Source organism: Nothobranchius furzeri, chromosome 17, assembly GCF_043380555.1.
Source record: "Nothobranchius furzeri strain GRZ-AD chromosome 17, NfurGRZ-RIMD1, whole genome shotgun sequence".
In the NCBI taxonomy this organism is placed as follows: Eukaryota; Metazoa; Chordata; class Actinopteri; order Cyprinodontiformes; family Nothobranchiidae; genus Nothobranchius; species Nothobranchius furzeri.
The window spans coordinates 30426230-30445196 of NC_091757.1; positions in this window are offsets into that span (position 1 = coordinate 30426230).

Here is an 18967-nt window from a genome sequence, read left to right on the forward strand (position 1 = left end):
CTAAATGCTTTTTTATATTTTTTGTTTTTGTGAAGTGCCTCGTGGTTTTTATCTTGAGAGGTGCTATAGAAGTGATATTTTCTTCTTCTTCCTCTTCTTCTTCATGTAAGCGGGGTGGGCGGGGTGGGGGGGGGGGGGGGCGCTGATCGGTGCAGTGTTAGGGCCCCGGGGACCCCCGTATGTCTTCTTTAGACAGCAGCAACACCCCTGGCCCTAAAGCTGGTTTTCCATACTTTCAGTCGCCTTCAGCTTCATCACTTTCTTTTTTGCAAATTCTATCTCATGAATCCTTGTCAGCTGATATGCAACAACATAAGCAGACAAGAGAAGAAGGATCCACCTGCAGCCCTCCTCGTACGCGGACTTGTTACCTTGCAGACAGGAACAAGACTGCGGCTTTCCCAGAATTTTGATTCTCTCATTTGGAATGCCAGAGGTTCAGCCAGCATCGGAATAAAAACAATCTGTGGTTTAACAAAATAGGCTATTTTTTTCAAAAGGCCATTTTCTGCCTGAGGCTTGTTGGCGTCTGGGTATGAATGCACATCATTTGTGTCCACTTGTTGCCTGGCACAAAGCTGCAGCTCACACACTCGACCAGCTCCAGCTCTGAGATTGTGCTTCCGAGAACTGTGCATTTTTCAAAAACAGCTGAATTCCAGCTTCATGAGAAAGATTCCACTCTGATCTGAAACTAGAGGGAATTTAACATGCAGTCAAGCTGAAAAAGCACAGAATTAGGTCCAGTCAGAGCGACGCCATTTAAACCAGAAGCTCTGCTGAGTGTGCTGCTGCTGCTGGTGAGAAAATGCTGCACATCCAGACTACAAATATCCCTCTTCATGTTTGGCAACTCCCAAGAAGAACCTCTGTTTGTGTCATCTTCTCATGGAACTAGTCTAAAATATTAAAGACCAAGTTTACTCAACACATTTGCTGTGGTTTCAAGTGTAACTTAATTCCTTGTGGGTCGATTTCTGTAGGAAATAAGTTCTGGCGCTCCTGTTGCAGGATGTAGAAGTCAACCACAGGAGAGGTGAGCAGAAGACGACAGGATTTGGAGTCTTATTTCCTGATATTTGGCCAGCTCTCCTCCGATTGGCTAACAACACCTCCACAACTAACACAAGCCTGGAGAAGTTCTGCTGTGTGGTGGAGTTGGTAATGCCAACGATTAGCATCTACTAGCCGAGATGTTCTCTGCTGTTTCCTGGACGCCTTCACCGCCATGAGCCAAGATGAGTGAGTTCATGAATGTTAAGTGACAGTCTGACGTAAATCTGACAGGATTTTCTAAACCAAGAGATTCCCATCTGTTTCCCATCTGTGGCTAATGCAGGAGATAGGGCTAGAAGAGCTTTTAGTAACAATTTACATTAATGTTCCTTTATTAATATTATTAGTGTCGTTAAAGTTAGGACAAAAGCCGGGGTGTGTGTCTGCATAGTAATGGTATTATCAACATTAATTTGAAGCAGTTGTTAATACTTTATTTAACAATTTATTATTGTTCAACAATGATCCGAGTCACAATAATAAAGGGACCTTCCATATTTGGTTCTTTTTCAAAACACAGAAAAGGTTTCTCTTTACCTTGCTGGTTGACAGTTTTGTCCGCGGCTGCAAACTTCCTCAGAGCTGACACTGATGGTGGCGTCACTTCCTACTCCGTTTATCCACGGGCAACAGAGGACGTTGCCCGTGGATAAACGGAGTAGGAACCAAAAATGGAATTAGTAATCATACACCGCACGAATGTACCAAAGATAAAGAGACATACAGATAAACGGTTCCTCTGTGAACTTTTTCACATTTAACCTGCACGTTAAACTTAGAGCCATCAAACATATTTCAGAAATAAAGTAAAAAAAAAAGCTCAATTGTGTTTAAATAGCACTCAGATAGAGAATCACCAGGTGCTTTAAAGAGATCAACAAAGTAAAATCATAATAATAAAGTCATAAAGATCTTATGAACAAACAAGCAAATGTCATCAACTAAAATTCAATACAAGTCATGAAATTTTAAAACTATTTTAAATATCATAAAACAAATGAAAGGTGATTATAAATTCTAGTAAAAAAAAAGGAGGAAAACAAAAGATTTAAGTATTAAACAGAAGGGTCTTCAGCCGCTTTCTAAAGGTGTCCAGACTGTCAACACTACGTAAGGATAAAGGAAGTTCACTTCAAAGTCAGGGTGAAGCAGCTTGGAAGGAGTGATCACCTCGACTTTTAAATCTGGTCTTAGGAACTTCTAGAACACTGGTAGTCAACAGGTGGCCGCCTCTTTCTGTCCCCTGGACCCCCCACCCCCATTGGTTACTTGTATTTGAGTACCCCTGTTCCAGGAGGTTCTGGTTAGTGGACCTGAGGGCTCAGGTTGGCGCATAAAGCTTTAACAGTTCAGTAATGTAGGGCGGGGCTTGACCATGCAGAGCCTGAAAGTTATGGTCAGGAATCTAAAATTAATCTAAAGTTAACGGTAACAAGTATTTAACGGTTCCTCCGTGAACTTGGCCTTTAAAGATCAACAAGGTTCTCACAACCGCAGGGATCAGAATGTTCCGCTCAAATATTTTACTAAAGTTCAAACGAAAAAGAAGCGAGTACAAAGTCTGAGATTAAAAAGTACATGTTATGTTTTCTGCCATTCTGAAACCTGTTCTGAAAAATATAAATGAGCTAATCTGTGTTAGACAGCTACGCGAACAGCCTTCGTACGGAAAACAAGAGTTTGTGCAGCATTGCTTCAATCATTTCATACATTATATTTGTGTTTCAAATGGATGTTTTACCACTTGTTTACATATTAGAACGTTTATATTAGGTAAAACAAAGTTTAATCCAGTACGCTCATATCATCTTAGTCTTGTGAAAATGATAGGATGGATTTTTCATGCCTTTTAGCATAGATGCAAATATTTGAGCCGTTTTTACCATAATTTGTTGAAAACAGCATCTGTATGTTTGGAGTGAAACATGAACCCTGTCACATTTCTTGTTTGTGACTATTTTCCACAAGTAAATATCTCAGATTAGCAAACGCATTTCAAAATTAGCCAGACGTGTCGGGTTAGACCTCTGATGTGATGCTGTTGTTTTTTAAAACACAGTTTTAGTTTGACTCCACCGGAGACCTGGAGAGATCTGGATGCTGCTCTGGTTCCTTTGATGTGCTGCATTTTGAGATCTTCTAGCCTCCTTTTGTCAACAGTTTACTTTTCATGCTTTCCTAATTCTGGCACTAACTGGATCTGGTGGTGAAGAAGTCAGCTTTCCAAATAACATCAATAATAATATTTAACAAACGAATGGGGGAAATACAACTTTTTACTCCAGTTTCTTTGTCTGGTTTTAAAATGTGAAACTTATTAGATGATCTGAAACATTAAGTTTGTTACTAAACAGGGGCGGATTAAGGACTGAGGACCATCCGGGGCTTAACACACGCACACACACACGCGAGCGCACACACACACACACACACATGTGACACGCACTAGTCAACATCATATATGTCTTGTACCACATAATTTTTAATCTGAAGCTACATATTCAGCATTTTCAGGGCAGAGTATTGTTCCTGTTAGTGTTTAGTGTGAGATGATAGTAAATATTCCCTTTCTTTCTCCAACAACTTTACCTGATAGTAAGCTAACTTTAGGCAAACCAGCAGCACAACAAATATTTTCAAATAAGACTCACAAACCTGAGTCAGCACCAGTCTCATCAAAGCTGGGGTTCTGTCGTTGTACTTTTGGTCTAAAAAACGTCCTTATGTCCATCTTCACTCATGCGTTTCAGGCAGAGAGTGTAGAAGAAGCCGGCTGCTGAAGGGCTTCTTCTTCAGTGGTGGAGGCTCAGGCAGGCTGTATACAAACTACTGCCAGCTGCTCCCTCTCTGTTGGACTTTGGTACTGCATGTTACTTCCATGTTTTAGATCCGGGGCTTTTCATAAAACATCCGGGGCTTCAGCCCAAGTAGCCGGGCCTAACGCCGCCCCTGTTACTAAAGCAAAAACAGTGCATCAGCAGGGGGGATACTTCATCACTGTACCACAGGATCACACCAATAGCACTGAGCTCTTTTTCCCCGTTCTTCGTAACGGTTTCTGTGTGAAGCAGCCCGACCTAAACAGGATTACAGCCTTGCCACATAGCTCTGGCTGAGCTTGTTTTTGTGTGTTTTCCTTCCTTGTGTCGTCTAATGCAATCATGCTTCAATCAGTGTTCAGCAGTGAAAATCTAATCACGTTGGTCCGAGGTTTCAGAAAGCCATCTGCTTTAATCCAATTCCTGACATATATCCCTGTCATGCCGCTCCAGCTCCTATCATAACAACCACCCATTTCACTGGGCTAATTTTACAGGTTCGTCTCATCAGAGGTGAGACGGATGTGATGGCTCGACAGCTGCCTAAACCTCCCACACTCTCGTCCGTCCCTCCGAGGGAATAGCTCCACCGCTGTGACCTCACACAGCCCGTCTGGCCAGTGACGGACAAACGCAAGGCGGCCGCGCTCACATCATCTCTTACATTCTCTGGAGACGGTGTGGCGGCGCCTACCCCAGGCAGCGTAAAAACCTGAAAGGGCAACTTGCTCAGCCGTGAAAAACAGTCAAAATACTTACACTTGCCATAAATACCCATAAGCTAGGCAGTCTTTCATGCTTTATAATGCTGTCCTCTGCAACACAACGGCACTGAAGGCCTCTGATAGGAAAAAACAAAAGACAAATGACCAACCGTGCCCTTTTAGAATCCATCAGTTTACTCTTAGAGCCTTTTGTCCTTCAAGCTGTGTCATGTGTGGGCCTTTAGCTACTCACAACACCTCCAAACTGTCTGGGACAGCAAGGGAGCTCTTTCTGGCACATTGTTTCCACGACCTTTGAGCCAACGCCACCCGGACAAAGATCGTTCCAGAAACCATTTTGGCACGTTTGCATTCAGGCCCAGTCAGGTTCTTTAAAATCTCAATCAAACAGATGCTCACAGACTCCACTGCCTTCCCTGCTGCTGTTAGCCTTTACTGATGTTAAGCTACTGGTGCGTTGGTCCTGCTGGGGACGTGACGTGACTGGTACCATTAGGAAGCAGACTGTGGGCACTGGAAGGAGACTTAGGACCCATTGTTGGAGCAGCAGTTTAACTAGCAGCATGCGGTTAATACCCCCACACCCTTATTCATGCACACTGCCTCTTCACATCCACACAGAGACGGATGAGTGTGTCAGCACTCCTACCTTTGGGCTCTGTTTCCAAGAAAACACCTCTGTTATGTCCAATAGCTCCTCTGTCTCTGTCTGTGTGCTTGTCAAGCAGCCAGTACTGTACATACAACAGTCTTCTCTGCTAAGGGAGGTGAACTGTGCCGTAGAACCACTTAACCCCCGCTCCCCCATGCCACTCTCCCATGGCAATCCCAATAAAATCTGGATTTTTTAAAATAACACAACGAATGGCTGCTGACTTTACAAGCCCCCCTTCAGCGAGTGAGTCTGAGGTGTGTGTGTGTGTGTGTGTGTGTGTGTGTGTGTGTGTGTGTGTGTGTGGTGGGGGGAGTGGCAAAGAGAGGGAAAAGGGAAAGAAAGGCCAGGTCAATCCAGCTCTGTGTCTCCAAAAGGGCAACATATCCAAAACCATCAATGAAGGTCTTTTCTGCAGGGAGGAAACATAAACTCTTACCGGCTCTGTGCGTTTTGCTTCAGTCTGGCACCACGACTGCTACAGTCCCCCCCAAACGAAGCTCGCTGCTTCCACTTCCTGCCTATCATCAGCTTTATCTTGTGGAAAGGTCAAATTTAGACATATTTGTACAGTTTATTGGCTCCTTTGTGTCTGCTAAGACATTAGATGGGGATACAATGTCTGGAGAAATTACCTGTCAAAAATCCAGAAATCCACCAAGCCTCCACAAAATCCACATTGTGCATAAATGTAGGAATACATGGGTGCAGATCACAACCCTCCGTTTTTACAGTAAAACAGGAAGGATGTCGGCTGTAAAGGTTAATGCTCCATAAAAGTTCTGGCTGTAACCTACCTACACATCTCTCTGCTTCACGAGTGTTTTCCAACATAACCCGTTGATTGGTGCATCACACGTGTGTGTGAGGCAATGGAAGGAACAGCATCTGGCTGGTTTAGTGTAGAAAACAAAAATATTGTTCGATTTTTAATTGCTGTTACTCCACGATTAAGAACTGAGTTTAGCTACTCTCGATATTTTTGTTCCAAAGAAAATTTTATTAAGCTGAGAAAACACACACACACACACACACACACACACACGCACCAGTGATATTGAACCTTTTGTCCTCTCTCGTCGCAGCCTCCCTGTTCGCTGACAAGAGGGGCAGCGAAATCTTTGCTTTGTTAAAAAAATAACCAGAAGGATTAATAATCCGGGTGATGTAATTCACAGATGCTAAGACGTCTGTCCAAACGAGTATATTAATTTGCTTATCGGCCTGTTGGAAAGCATTTTGCAGCAGTGTATTATCACAGCTGTAGAACTGTCAGCTGCATTCTCTTATCCTGCAGAATTGGGACTGAACTTAATTTCCCGTTCTCTCTGCGCCGCCTGATACGATCAAAGTTGAGAGAATACTTCCTCCAGGCAAAGCCAACTTTTCAGACATTTCTCATCTGAGCTCAGATGTGCAAAAGGACGGCGACTAATTCCATGAAAATTAATCAGAGTGACTGTGTGTGTGTGTGTGTGTGTGTGTGCGTGCGCGCTGAGGGGGGTGCAGGCCTAATAATTCAACTTTTAATCTCATACTTAGAAGTAGCGATAACAAAAGCTACATCTTATTTCTGTGATTGGAAAGCGTAATACGACATTACCTAAATTGAAATCGCCATTCGCTTCGCCCCATTGTTGGACTGCTCTGTGTGAGGGAGGCAGGGCCGGCGCTGGAGGGGGTGGATGGGATTTGCTGCAGCATCAGCATGTGTGCAGTAATGTGATAGCGAGGTCTGGCCACACAAAGAAAACACAGCCAACTCTCCAACAGCCCAGTGAGACCCTGGGTGGGGCTCAGGGGGGGGGGCTGTGGATGGGTTAAAAGTGGGCAGTCAGGCTTCAGTAATTACACCACCGCCAGATACAAGTGGACGTGTTGTAATAAACGTGTTTGAGGAACATTAATAGCAGAGGTGTGACCTTGGGGTAGAAATGAAACAGGGAAGCTTTGCCAACTCCTTCTGGCCAATCCGAGGCTTTTAAATCAGCCTCAGAGCCATATGGTCCTAATTTTAAAGTAGCCATATTTGATACAGTGTTATTAGCTTTTATGAATAGAATTTCCTAAGAAGCGGAAGCTAAACGTACCCGCGTCTTGTTTCATTTGGCTCTGATGTTCTTGTGAATCAAAGTAAAGTAAAAAAAAATAAAAATAAAAAGCCAAATTGTTTTTATCTGTTCTACATGAACCCATTCAAACAAAAGGCTTTATGTAAGCTCTCGGAGGTAGGACTGCCCTCCTTGAAGCTTAACCTGCCCCAGTTTCAGCTGAGGCGCTTGCTTAATTCTGGAAGTAGTGTGGGTGGCACATGAAGATGAGGTTTTTATGCTGCCTTCATCTGCTCAGCACCAAGGCCAGGCAGCGACTGAGACTGTTTCCGGTTTGGGGTTAGAGTGGGCCCAAATTAATGTCTGCAGAAACCCATTAGCAGACGTTGTGTGCCTAATATGAACACATGTACGATGTAAAAATAGAGAAAATTCACTCAGACGCATTAAAGCAGCAATCAGTTTTGACAATCTCAGTGAAGTAGAGCTTGATTATCAGAGCAGTTATCACATGACTGACCTTTGTAGAGGAATTGAAAGACATGGGCTGCATTCATACCAGATGCTAAGGAATGAATTTAGTGAACTAAACGCTGCAGGCCACGCATCAGCCTTCACAACCCAGCAGATCAGATTAGAACATTTAAAAGTAAACAACCAGTTTGTGTCTAGATAATCCACAACTGCAACCACGATGGTCTAACAGAGAAGTGATCAGAGCCCACGAGGACACCATGTAATTCATGAAGACCAAGTTCACTAGATTTTATCTGCAGTGGTCTCTAGTGTGAATGAGTGACTGCTGAGTCGTTTGCAGATTGTAAATTTAAACTGGGATTTCTAAAACACCAGCTGCACCCCAAGGCATTCACTAATCAGCCTGGACTTATTATTCCTCCCCCATGTCCTGGGTTGACCCAAGGGCCTCCTGCCAACACGACATGCCCAGATCACCTCCTCTGGGAGGTGTCCAGGAGGCATCCTGACCAAATAACCACCTCAGCTGGCTTTTCCCAACATGGAGGAGCAGAAGATCTACTCAAGTCTGTACTGAATGCCCGTGCTCCTCACTGCCTCATAAATCCGGCCACCCGATGGAGGAAGCTTACGTCAGATGCTTGTATTAACGATCAGGTCTTTTTCGGTTGTTACCCAAAGCTCATGACCATAAATGAGGATTGAGAAGAAGACTGGGAGGTTTTCTTTCTGGCTTAGCTCCTTCTGCGACCACAGCCTCCATCAGTCCGTCAACCTTCCACTCCCTCCTTCTCTCACTCATGAACCGATCCCTGAGATACTCCTCCACCTGAGGTAAGGACCTCTCCCCTGACCAGGAGCTGGATATCCACCCTTTTCAGGTAAGCAACCATGGCCATGGATTTGGTGGTGCTGATCTTCATCTGACAGGTTCACACTCAGCTGCAAACCTTTCCAGCTAGAGCAGAAGGTCACAGAAGGATCGAGCCAAAACGATTGCATCAAAGCCAAGATGGGATCCTCCTGCCACCAGATTTGGTTTTCACCACCTCATTTATCCAGAATTATGTATCTCTAGTCTTCAAGCCCAGCCCAGTGAGATACTGGTTTAAGTGGGATGTCTGGTTTGTATTTTTGGACCTGCTGCCCCTGGAACCTTGCCTCAGATGAGTGGAGAAAAATGAAATGGTTGATTGAAAACAGCCAAACGTGTTAGCAAAGTAATCCACATTATGATCCACGTCATTACAGTGAAGCCGTCTGATTGGCTGAGACCGGCAGGACCTGAGAAGAATGGACTTGACTCCTTTCATCAACAGTTTTCCTAACTTCAGAGCAGGAACACTTTAACATTCGATCGTCACCATATGTATTGTTGCAGCAGTGACTTTAAACTAATCAAACAAAACTTCTGCATCACATTCTGCTCAGGCTGTAGCAGCGACTGGAGCGTCCAGCTGTTAAGCTTTGGGGTGGGCGGCCGGGCCAGAACAGATGTGTTTAGGCTGGCAAAGAAAGTAAATGTAGGAGGAGGGCTGGAGAAACTCCCCCTGAGGCCCTGCCGCTTTCATCAAAACACTTCCTGGTTCTGAACTTAAATCCCCACACCGTCCCTCCCTGGGGTGGTATCCGCTGACTCGGGACTGGCTTCAGCACGTGATGGGTGCATGTTGTGCAGCTATTGCAGCTTGCGGAGTGGAACGCTGGATGGGCAGGCTGGATGGGAGGAACTGGGGTGTGATACAACAGCTGCATGTGACTTTGTGTCTCTCATATACACATTTGTAAACATTTTGCAGAGAAGAACACGCAGAGCTCCGCCGTGCTGTCTGACAAACCCTGGTGGGATCAGGTGGCGATGAGTACAGAGCATGAAACTCTCTACCGGTGACCTGAATATGAACAACAAAAAGGCACACTCACACTGGCTGCTTTGTTGTGTGGTTCCAGTTCGGTTCAGAATGCGATGATAAACGCACACGGTGCAGATGCACACTCAAGTGTTGTGTTTGTCTTTGCCTTGATCCAGTTGGGTTGAAAAAAGGAGAAAAAAAGTCCCTTTGAAACCTGAAACTCTTCACCATCAGCAGCCCCTGTGCTCCCTTTCTCCGGGCCAGAAGCAGAGCAGGAGCAGCAGGAGAACACGGGCCTCTGTTGTCTCAGCCACAGCCCTTTAGATACATTTTGAGACCCTTTTCCCAACGGATGCAGCGGCATAGAGGCCTTGTTGTACTGAGGAGCATGTGAACACACTGCTGACTTGAGTGTGGTTGGTAATGTGACTCGTTACTGTAGCAAACTTGCTCTGCGTGTGTTTTTGTCTAATTAGATCCACGAAGAGGTACTCAGCAAGGATGTACAGTACATTTCAGTTTGTAATATAAATACTGGGATAATACAAAACCACACAAAAATACAGCTTTAAAACCAAAGACAACTTTTTTTGGTCCTTCCTCCCTCCAACCATGGTCATGACCAAAAAATTAGATGCTGGGTACCAGGAGCTTAAATGTCTTTTCTTTAAAGACCAAGGTCACTCGTCCTTTTCAACACATTTGCAGTGGTCTCTAGTATAAATTAATGCCTTGTGAGTCAATCTCTTGGAATAAAAGCTCTGGCGCTCCTGTTTCAAGTAGAATTTAGCCAGAGCAGAGGGGAGCAGAAAACAGCAGAGTTTGAAGTCTTATTTCCTGATATTTGGACTTCTGGCCTCTGATTGGCTAACAACAACAGAACTCTACCACTGGCTCTGTTTGTTCTGCTACATTGATGTTTTATCTCTACAAATAACACAAGTCTGGAGACAGTCTGCTGTGTTGTGGAGTTGCTAAAGCTAACAGTTAGCTCCTACTCTCTCATGGGGTGTGTCCGAATCCACTGGAAGGATTCTTTTAAGAGCGCATTTTGAGGTCAATGACGTCACAGCGCAGCGACGAGTACTGTCCAAATTCCAAGAATATTCATTCTCACGTCCTCAAATGCGTCCTCACTCTGCCCACATTTTGAGGACGGGTCTGTTGTATCCTCACAGAACAAGCAGAGCCGGGTTAAATGAATGGACTACACTAGGCAGGCTGCATTTTTTTGCCCCCCCCCCCCCCCCCCCCCCTCATCAATATTATTTAATGAACTGAAATCTGAAACTTACCAAAGTTACTTATAAAAGTTCCTTCACATTCTACATAGCCTAGTCTTTGGTTACAAATTGGTTGTTTGTATGCCAAAATAAGTCATGTGTTGCATGTTAAACATTCTATCAGACAATTTTTTGATATTAATAATTTATACGTCATTACACAGCTGTATTAAATGCTAATAAATTATCCTCATCTTATCGATTGGGAGCGTCATTGTCAAGGCGGTAGTACCAGTAAATAACCACTAGGTGTCATTAAACTATGTAAACAGAGCAAATATGTTTCTCTTATTTGCTCTGTTTGCATTTAATCACTACATTTAATTAAAAAGATTTTCTGCTAAATACAATAGCTTACAACATTTATAAATGTTGACAAATTAATCACATGATGGTGGAAAGACATTCAAGAATAAATAGATGAATTTGAATGGACTGAAGCATGTTTTAAAGGCGCAAAAACAAACTATAAACACACAGCCTAAATTATTACAGTATAAATGTAATACAATATATAATCTTAAAAGAAAGTATTTTAATAAAATGAAAACGTTATCTTAAGTTTTGATCTTGCTTTATGCTCATTCAGGCTGTTATTGCCTCTGCTGAATCAGAAATTCGGTGTGAGTTTTCTGAGTGTGAACTTATTGTTTTTCCTTTGCGTGTAGCTGCCGCCTCAGCTGTGACTGGACCTATGGGCCACCGTAGAGGTGAAGGCTAGACTGTCCAAATTCAGAGCCGCTAGGTTCCGATCTTTGCGGTCTAGCAAGGATCCATCCGGCCTTGCTAGACCGACGAGGACCCATATTCATAAGCATCCTACCCGTGGATTTGGACACACTCATGCACACTAAACCAACAACAGCCTTCCATGTTGTGAGTCAAGATGGGCGATCCACAGAGGTGTGTCCAAGTCACAGCTTTGCAAGTCACAAGTAAGTCACAATTCTTTGCAGTCAAGTCTCGAGTCAAGTCCAAGTCAACGACAACCAAGTCCAAGTCGAGTCCAAAGTCAATGATGTGGAAGTCCAAGTCAAATCCAAGTCCTTAACTTTGAATTTTCAAGTCATAATCAAGTCATCTGTCCAACTTCAATTTAATGATGATGATAATGAATAAATCCTAGAATTAAAGCTACTTAAAGCTTCATTTATTTGCTCAAACAAGCAGAAATTGCAACTGAAACTGATCATAAACAAAGTGCTGCTGCATTTAGCAGTACAAGATCAAACCCAGAACCAAGAATGATTCATGATTTTTGTCGATGTCGTGTCACTTTTGTGCTAAAATATCAAATATGCTCAAGTCATCATCAAGTCAACAGATGCAAGTCGATTCAAGTCACAAGTCATAGGCGTTCAAGTCCAAATCAAGTTGTAAGTCTTTATAGGTTTTATCAAGTCAAGTCAGAAGTCATTAAAACAATGGCTTGAGTCTGACTCAAGTCCAAGTCATGTGACTCGAGTCCAAGTCATGTGACTCGAGTTCACACCTCAGGTGACCCATGACTGTTATTTATTAGAGTGACATAGATTAACTGGCTTTTCTAATTCGAGTGTTTCCCTGCTTTCTATTGGTGGCTGATACAGGAAACAAGAGTAGACGACCACGTTCAGCCTGCAAGTAAATTTCTGTGACTGATCATATTTCAAAAGTAACAAGCACAAACTGTTTCTCTGTGAACTTTGGGAGAGTAAGAGGAGCTTTTTACTTTGAGAAAATTTCAGATAAGAGCTTTAGAGCCAGCTGAGATGGTTCGAGTATCTGATTAGGATTCCTAAAAGCCACCTTCCTTTGGAAGTTTTTTCAGGCACATTCTGCTGGGAGGAATCCCAAGGCAGGCCCAGAAATCACCAGAGGGATCAGACAGCCCTTCATGGCCTGAATGCCCTGGGATACACCACGAGTCATGTTGCCAAATCATTAGAATAAAACAACTTTGCATTTCTCCTGTTTGCGTGATCTGATGAAGCCATTTCTGCTTCCAGATGTCAGGAGGTTAGATCACACTTGAGTGGGAGGAGCACTTGTTAGATCTGTGTTGGTCTGCTACGTCTGCATCCATAGTCCTACAGCCACTGGTGTTCTGCTTCATGAACATTTCGGTTGGGACTAAATTAACAAACTTTTAGACATTTCCTTAAAAAAATCCTTTTATGGTCGAGCTCTGAGCTGTGCCACAGACTCAGGACACATGATTAACTCCCACTTCTGCACAGAAGGAAGGCAGCCCATCCAGCTGGATTACTGAATCAGAGACGTTGGTGTTAGGCCAAGATTCAGTCAATACAAAAACAAAACCGTCTCAATCTGTGTGTGTAAAACCACATGAAAATACCCCTTTTTATTAACCAATGGACCAGCGCTGCACAGCGAAACCAGTACTGTTATTTTTTGTCCCTTCTCTGTCGCCTAGCAAATTGCATTCTTTATGCCCTCGCCTGATCAGCTGACTGCATCCACGGCAGTTCATAAGTCATTAATCTTGCACAGACTAGTGAAGGTTTCTTCTGATCTTCAGCAACAACTTTTGGTCTCATTGTGATTCAATGAGAGAGAAAATCGTGTTCATGTCTGTGGAGAAAGCATGACTGTGGTGTCTTTGCATGCCGTCACTTTTAAACCAGTTATGAGAGTGTTCCTCCTAGACCTGCTGCCTCCTCATCTGGACCTCAGATCAGCAGATGATGGATGTGGGGAAAATAGGTGCTGGGAAACCTAACATATTTCAAAAGCACCGGGAATGACATTAGAGAGACAGGTACATCACTTACTGCCCATTGCTTGGAACTAAACAACATAATAACCCTTCTTCAGAGAAGAAATTGACACTAACAAGCACAACGCCGGGCTGTGTGAATGTGAAACCTAACGACTATTCAGTCCAAGATCAGGAAATGCACTAAGGTGATTTAGTGCTGATAAAGTACAGCCGACAAACAACACCTGAGAAGGATAAAGTGGCTGCATGGTGGCGCAGTGGTTAGCACTGTTGCCTCGCAGCACGAAGGTTGCAGGGTCGAAACTCGGCTGCGGCCTTTCTGCGTGGAGTTGCGTGTTCTCCCCATGCATGCGTGGGTTTCCTCCGAGTACATCGGTTTCCCCCACAGATCACAACATGCCCTACAGGTTATAAATTGTAAGTCGCTTTAGATAAAAGTGTCTGCCAAATAAATAAACATAAACATAAAGTGAGCCCCTCTTGAAATTGAGCTGAAAATCACGAGCTTGAAATGACCCAAAATAATGAAAGGCTTTAATTCAAGTAACAACCTGTTTTTTTCCCCCTGTGGCATTACCCTCAGGCCAGGCTTTGTGTTTGTCCTGCTGCTGGCAGCAACAGGAAAAAGTCACTTTACACAGTTTCTCAATAGCATGCCTATGTTACCATGACCTGACTGTATATAATAGATGCAACACTTCTGAGGAGGGCTTCAGTTTATTTGTTTGACAATTACATTATTTAAAGTGGTCCTTTAACTCACGGTCACAAAATGTGTTGCTCTGCTGTGCATGAACTCACCAGCCACCTGATTAGCTACACTTATTCAGTTGCAACCTCAGAGACCTGAAGATGACCTGCTGTAGGTCAGACTTAGGTATCAAGAATGTTTAATGTGTCATGGTTTTTGGTACCAGGCAGGCAAAGTATTTCAGTACCCGCTGACCTACTGGGATTTTCACCCACAACCTTCTCTTGGTTAAAAGAAAATGATCTGAAACCAAAACAATATTCACAGAGCAGTGGTTGTGTGGATGAAAATATCTTGTTTACGTCAGAGGAGGCTGGTCAGACTGGTTCTAGAAGTTCGAATGAGTAAAGGCGAGTTTCCACTGTCATATTTTCCACGTCAGGGTAAATTTCCTGGAACTTCACGACACGTGCATGTCTCTACTTCACTGGGCCGGCCAAATGGGCTGTTCACCGTTGGCTCATTTTTCAGGATCTAATGGAGTATCTGAGCTGGAGTAGGTACTCAGAAAGACCTGGTAGAGTTACGGTGATTGGTTGTAACTCAGAAGAAAATGACATCAGCAGACATCGTACAAAACAACCAGCATTAGTAAAATTAGAAGAGTTGTTGGTAAAGCAGAACGGAAGGAAAAGAAAATAAGCAGTTTGTCTGATTGCCCATCTCTCTGTGAGAGCAGGAACGATAGATACTTTCCCAGGCTCCCCCTAGATTTATCGGTCCATCACCCTTGAGGAAAGCCGGGCTCCCCCTAGCTCTCCCATGATTTGAAGAAATTATGAAGGTGAGAGCTTTTGACTCCTGTATTAGCATCAGGTTGCAGCTCATGTCAGTATGGCCCATAACCTTTGAGGAAGGTTTCCAGCACCTTGTTTAATCTATGGCCTGAAAAAAGAAGTCAGTTCTGAATGCAAAGGGACTCACCCTGTAGTGTGTCAAGTCCTGCACTCTTTTGTGCCTTCCCACTTGAGAGGGATAAACCTCCACCCAGAGTTGAGGAACTGGATTTCACTCAGAGACTTAAATGATGCTTTACTTTTTGTTTTTATATTTATTTTTCAGCATGTCAGCTCGGGTCAGGTCAGGTGACCAACCGGCTGCCTCTGATATTGGTAGATGTATTTAGTTCTGAACAGACTTTCTGAATGACTGACTCAGAACATCATGCTCTCTGGTAAAGTTACCTCTCAGAGAGTGGTGCATCACCTTTATTGTCCCTGTGGAACCCCTTCTGCTGAAGATGGTTCCTACTCTGAAAAAAAAAACTGAAAAAAATCCAAGTTTGACTTGACACCTCCCACTCGATCCTTCCGTAATATCCATGGGAGGATTGTCTGTTTGGTGATTATTCATTTGGATTCAATGTTCTGTTTGTTCTTCAACTGGTAACAGGACGCTGAGCCTTCGAACATCTCTGTGTAGGACGAAGGGTTGGACGTCCTTTGCTCCTTTTCCTTAAATTTGTCTTAGTTTCACGTGCCTTATGATGGGGGTGCAGTAGCTAGGAGAGACTTGAACTTTAACATCCCTCACAACGCCTTTACTGTCTGGATTTACGCCAACGACTCGTCCAAGCTTGAACTGCCCTCTTAGTGCATTTTGGTCACTTAGCTAGACAATATCACCAACTGCAAGATTTCTGTGGAGTGTGTGTCACTTGTTTCTCACAAAGTGGTTAGGACCAGCAAGCTGGCTCCAATTCTTCCAGAACTGTGTCAAGGTTTCTTGCATTTTCCTTTATTAATTGTAGGGATACGGAGAAAAGTCAAAGGCTTTAAAATCCCCACTCCGAGAAGCTCAGCCGAGGAGGAGAGAGTTGGGTGTTACGTACTCTATGCAATCCTCTCAGCTCTGTGTCCTTGCACCAATTGGACGCTCATTTGTGAGATTTGCTGCAATTTGTAGGGTTGTTTGGAACTCACTGTAACTGAGTGAAGAGTCTTTGCCAATACTTTGAAGGGCTCTTTTAACAACTCGTACAGCAGCTTCTGCGGCTCCTTTTCGATCTGGCGAATCAGCGGGAAGAATTTTCCACACCCACTCGGTTTCTTGCTTGACTGCATATTCCTCCAGATCCATTTTGTTCATGCTGTCCAGGAACTGGTAAAGTTCTTTCAGAACAGGACTTGCCCCAATGAAGTTAGTTCCAGGATTGGACCAAACTTTCTTTGGGTGCCCTCGAATTGCAGTGAAATGCTGATAGGTCATGAGGAAACTTTCAGATGACAGACTGTTTGCAACGTCAACATGAATGGCACGACTAGCCATGCAGCAGAATACAAGACCCCAAACCTTCAAGGACACTCTTTTCTTGACGTCACCGTTTACTTGGTAAGGGCCAAAGAGGTCAATGGATATGAACTCAAAGGGTGTCGCTGGTTCACTCCTTTCTGTGGGCAAATCTCCCATAACTTGTTTACAGGCTCTTGCTCTAGCCTTTCTGCAGATTATGCAAGCATAGACAATCTTTTGGACAAATCTTCTTCCTCTCACAACCCATGCCTTTTTCCTCATCCTTAACAGGGTCTCTGTCTCTCCATCATGGGCCTTGTTGTGAGCTTCACGGGCTAACAAGGTAGAAACCCAAGCATTATAAGGCAGGATGGGAACTCCAAGTTGATCCTTTTTGAAGGATTGGACTCTTCCACCACAAATTACTAATCCAGAGGTCTGGTCTCTATAAACAACCAACCTGTCGGTAGTAGAACTTGGGATTGCCATGCCTTGTTGTGCAGCAAGATATACATCTCTTAAAGCATCTAGTCGTTCTGCCACAGAAATAGTTCCACAGCTGAAGAACTTTTTTACGGCTCTCCAGACCCATGCGATAAGTCTTGACCAATCGGTCCAGATTGCTGAACTGTTTAATGTTTATGAGGCTTTGGGGTAATGACTGATGAGGAGACCTTTGCAGGTCTGATTGGACTTTATTTTGATACTGTGTTGACTCCTCTTGCATTCCCCTTCCTTTACTTCTTGTTAGAACAGCAACCAATGCTTTCTTTTGTAGTTTTGTGACACCGTCTCTAGCAGTAGCTGCAAAGTTCTTTGGCAGACTTGATTGGCCATTCCTGCACTGGCAATCTCAAAAATATAGGACTGTTCTGCCATTCAGACTCTTCATCCAGGTCTTGAGGCTTGGCTCCTCTTGTGATTAAGTCTGCAATATTTAAGGAACCAGGAACCCACCACCAGTCTTGAACCTTTGTGTTGCCTTTAATTTCTCCAATCCTGTTGGCAAAGAAAGTTTGGAATCCATAACTTTCCCTCTGGATGGCACCAAGAACCATCTGGCTATCAACAAAATGGTACCATCTCTCAACCTTGATCCTGCTGTGAAGCTCAAAGTATTTTTTCAGGCGTGATGCAGACACTGTTCCACATACCTCTGCTTGGATTACATCACCCTTTTGATCTAAAGGTGTTAACTTGGCCTTCGATTCCACCAATCTTATGACTGGGCCTTCTTGTGAACTCCACCTCAGGTACATCACCACTCCGTAGGTCTGTTCACTCCCATCAGAGAATGTAACACCAACAGGATCATTGCAAACTGACAAGGGGGTTAGAGCCCTAAAAATTTGATTCTACCTAATTAGGCATAATCTTCAAAGATCTTTATTGCATCTTCTCTGAGGTCTTCAGTAAGTGGTACATCCCATGTGTCCTTCACAAAGTGGTTTGGAACATCTTTGACTTGCTGGAATGCTCTTCTCACCAACATTGCTCCTTTCTGCTTTGCAGGAGTCACAAGGCCAACAGGGCCATACAGCCCTGATATTTGGCTAAGGAGAACCCTTCGTGTTACGGGATTTGGTGTTTGGGCTCTGATCTGCTCTTGCAGGAGGTCTTGTCCAAGTCGTATCTTTCTCTTTCTTTTTGAAAAATGTATCGCAGTCATGACACATAGTTTATCCTCTTCTACTGCATAACCTAGTCCAAGTGCTTTGTTTTCTTCATCACACATCTGGTTTGGGAGAATGAGAGTCCGTGTCTTGGATTCCTCTTTATTTCCTTTACAGTCCGTTCTCCCACTTAGCCCCGAAAGGAGCCAAGGTTTAATTTCAAAGCCTCCTGCCTTTAAGATAAGTTTCACATTTGCAGTGATAACTTTAAGTTGGCCAAGGCTATTGTGTGATGTGAGAATATCATCAACATAGCTGTCATACTGAAGAACATCCTGCTCCTCATCCAAATGAGCAAAAGCTGGGAGTCTTGCAGTTTTGCGCATTGCTAATTGGGCAATGCACCCTGCTGGCTTGTCCCCGATGTTTACCCTTGTGACTGCATTTTCTCCAAGATTTTCCTCCTCTGATTCTTGCCACAGAAATCTATGAAGATGCATCTCTCTGTCTTCCAACCAGACTGAATTATACATTTTCCTTACATCACCCAGGGCAGCTTATTTCCCATCCCTGAATCAGAAGAGAACAGCATGGATTTGGTTAAGGACATCTGGTCCTTTCATGAGAAGTTCATTTAAGCTTACACCTTCAAATCTCTGACTGCTGTTCCACACAAATCTTACTGGTGTTGTCACAGAGTGTGGAGCTATGAGGTGACTTACATACCAGACCA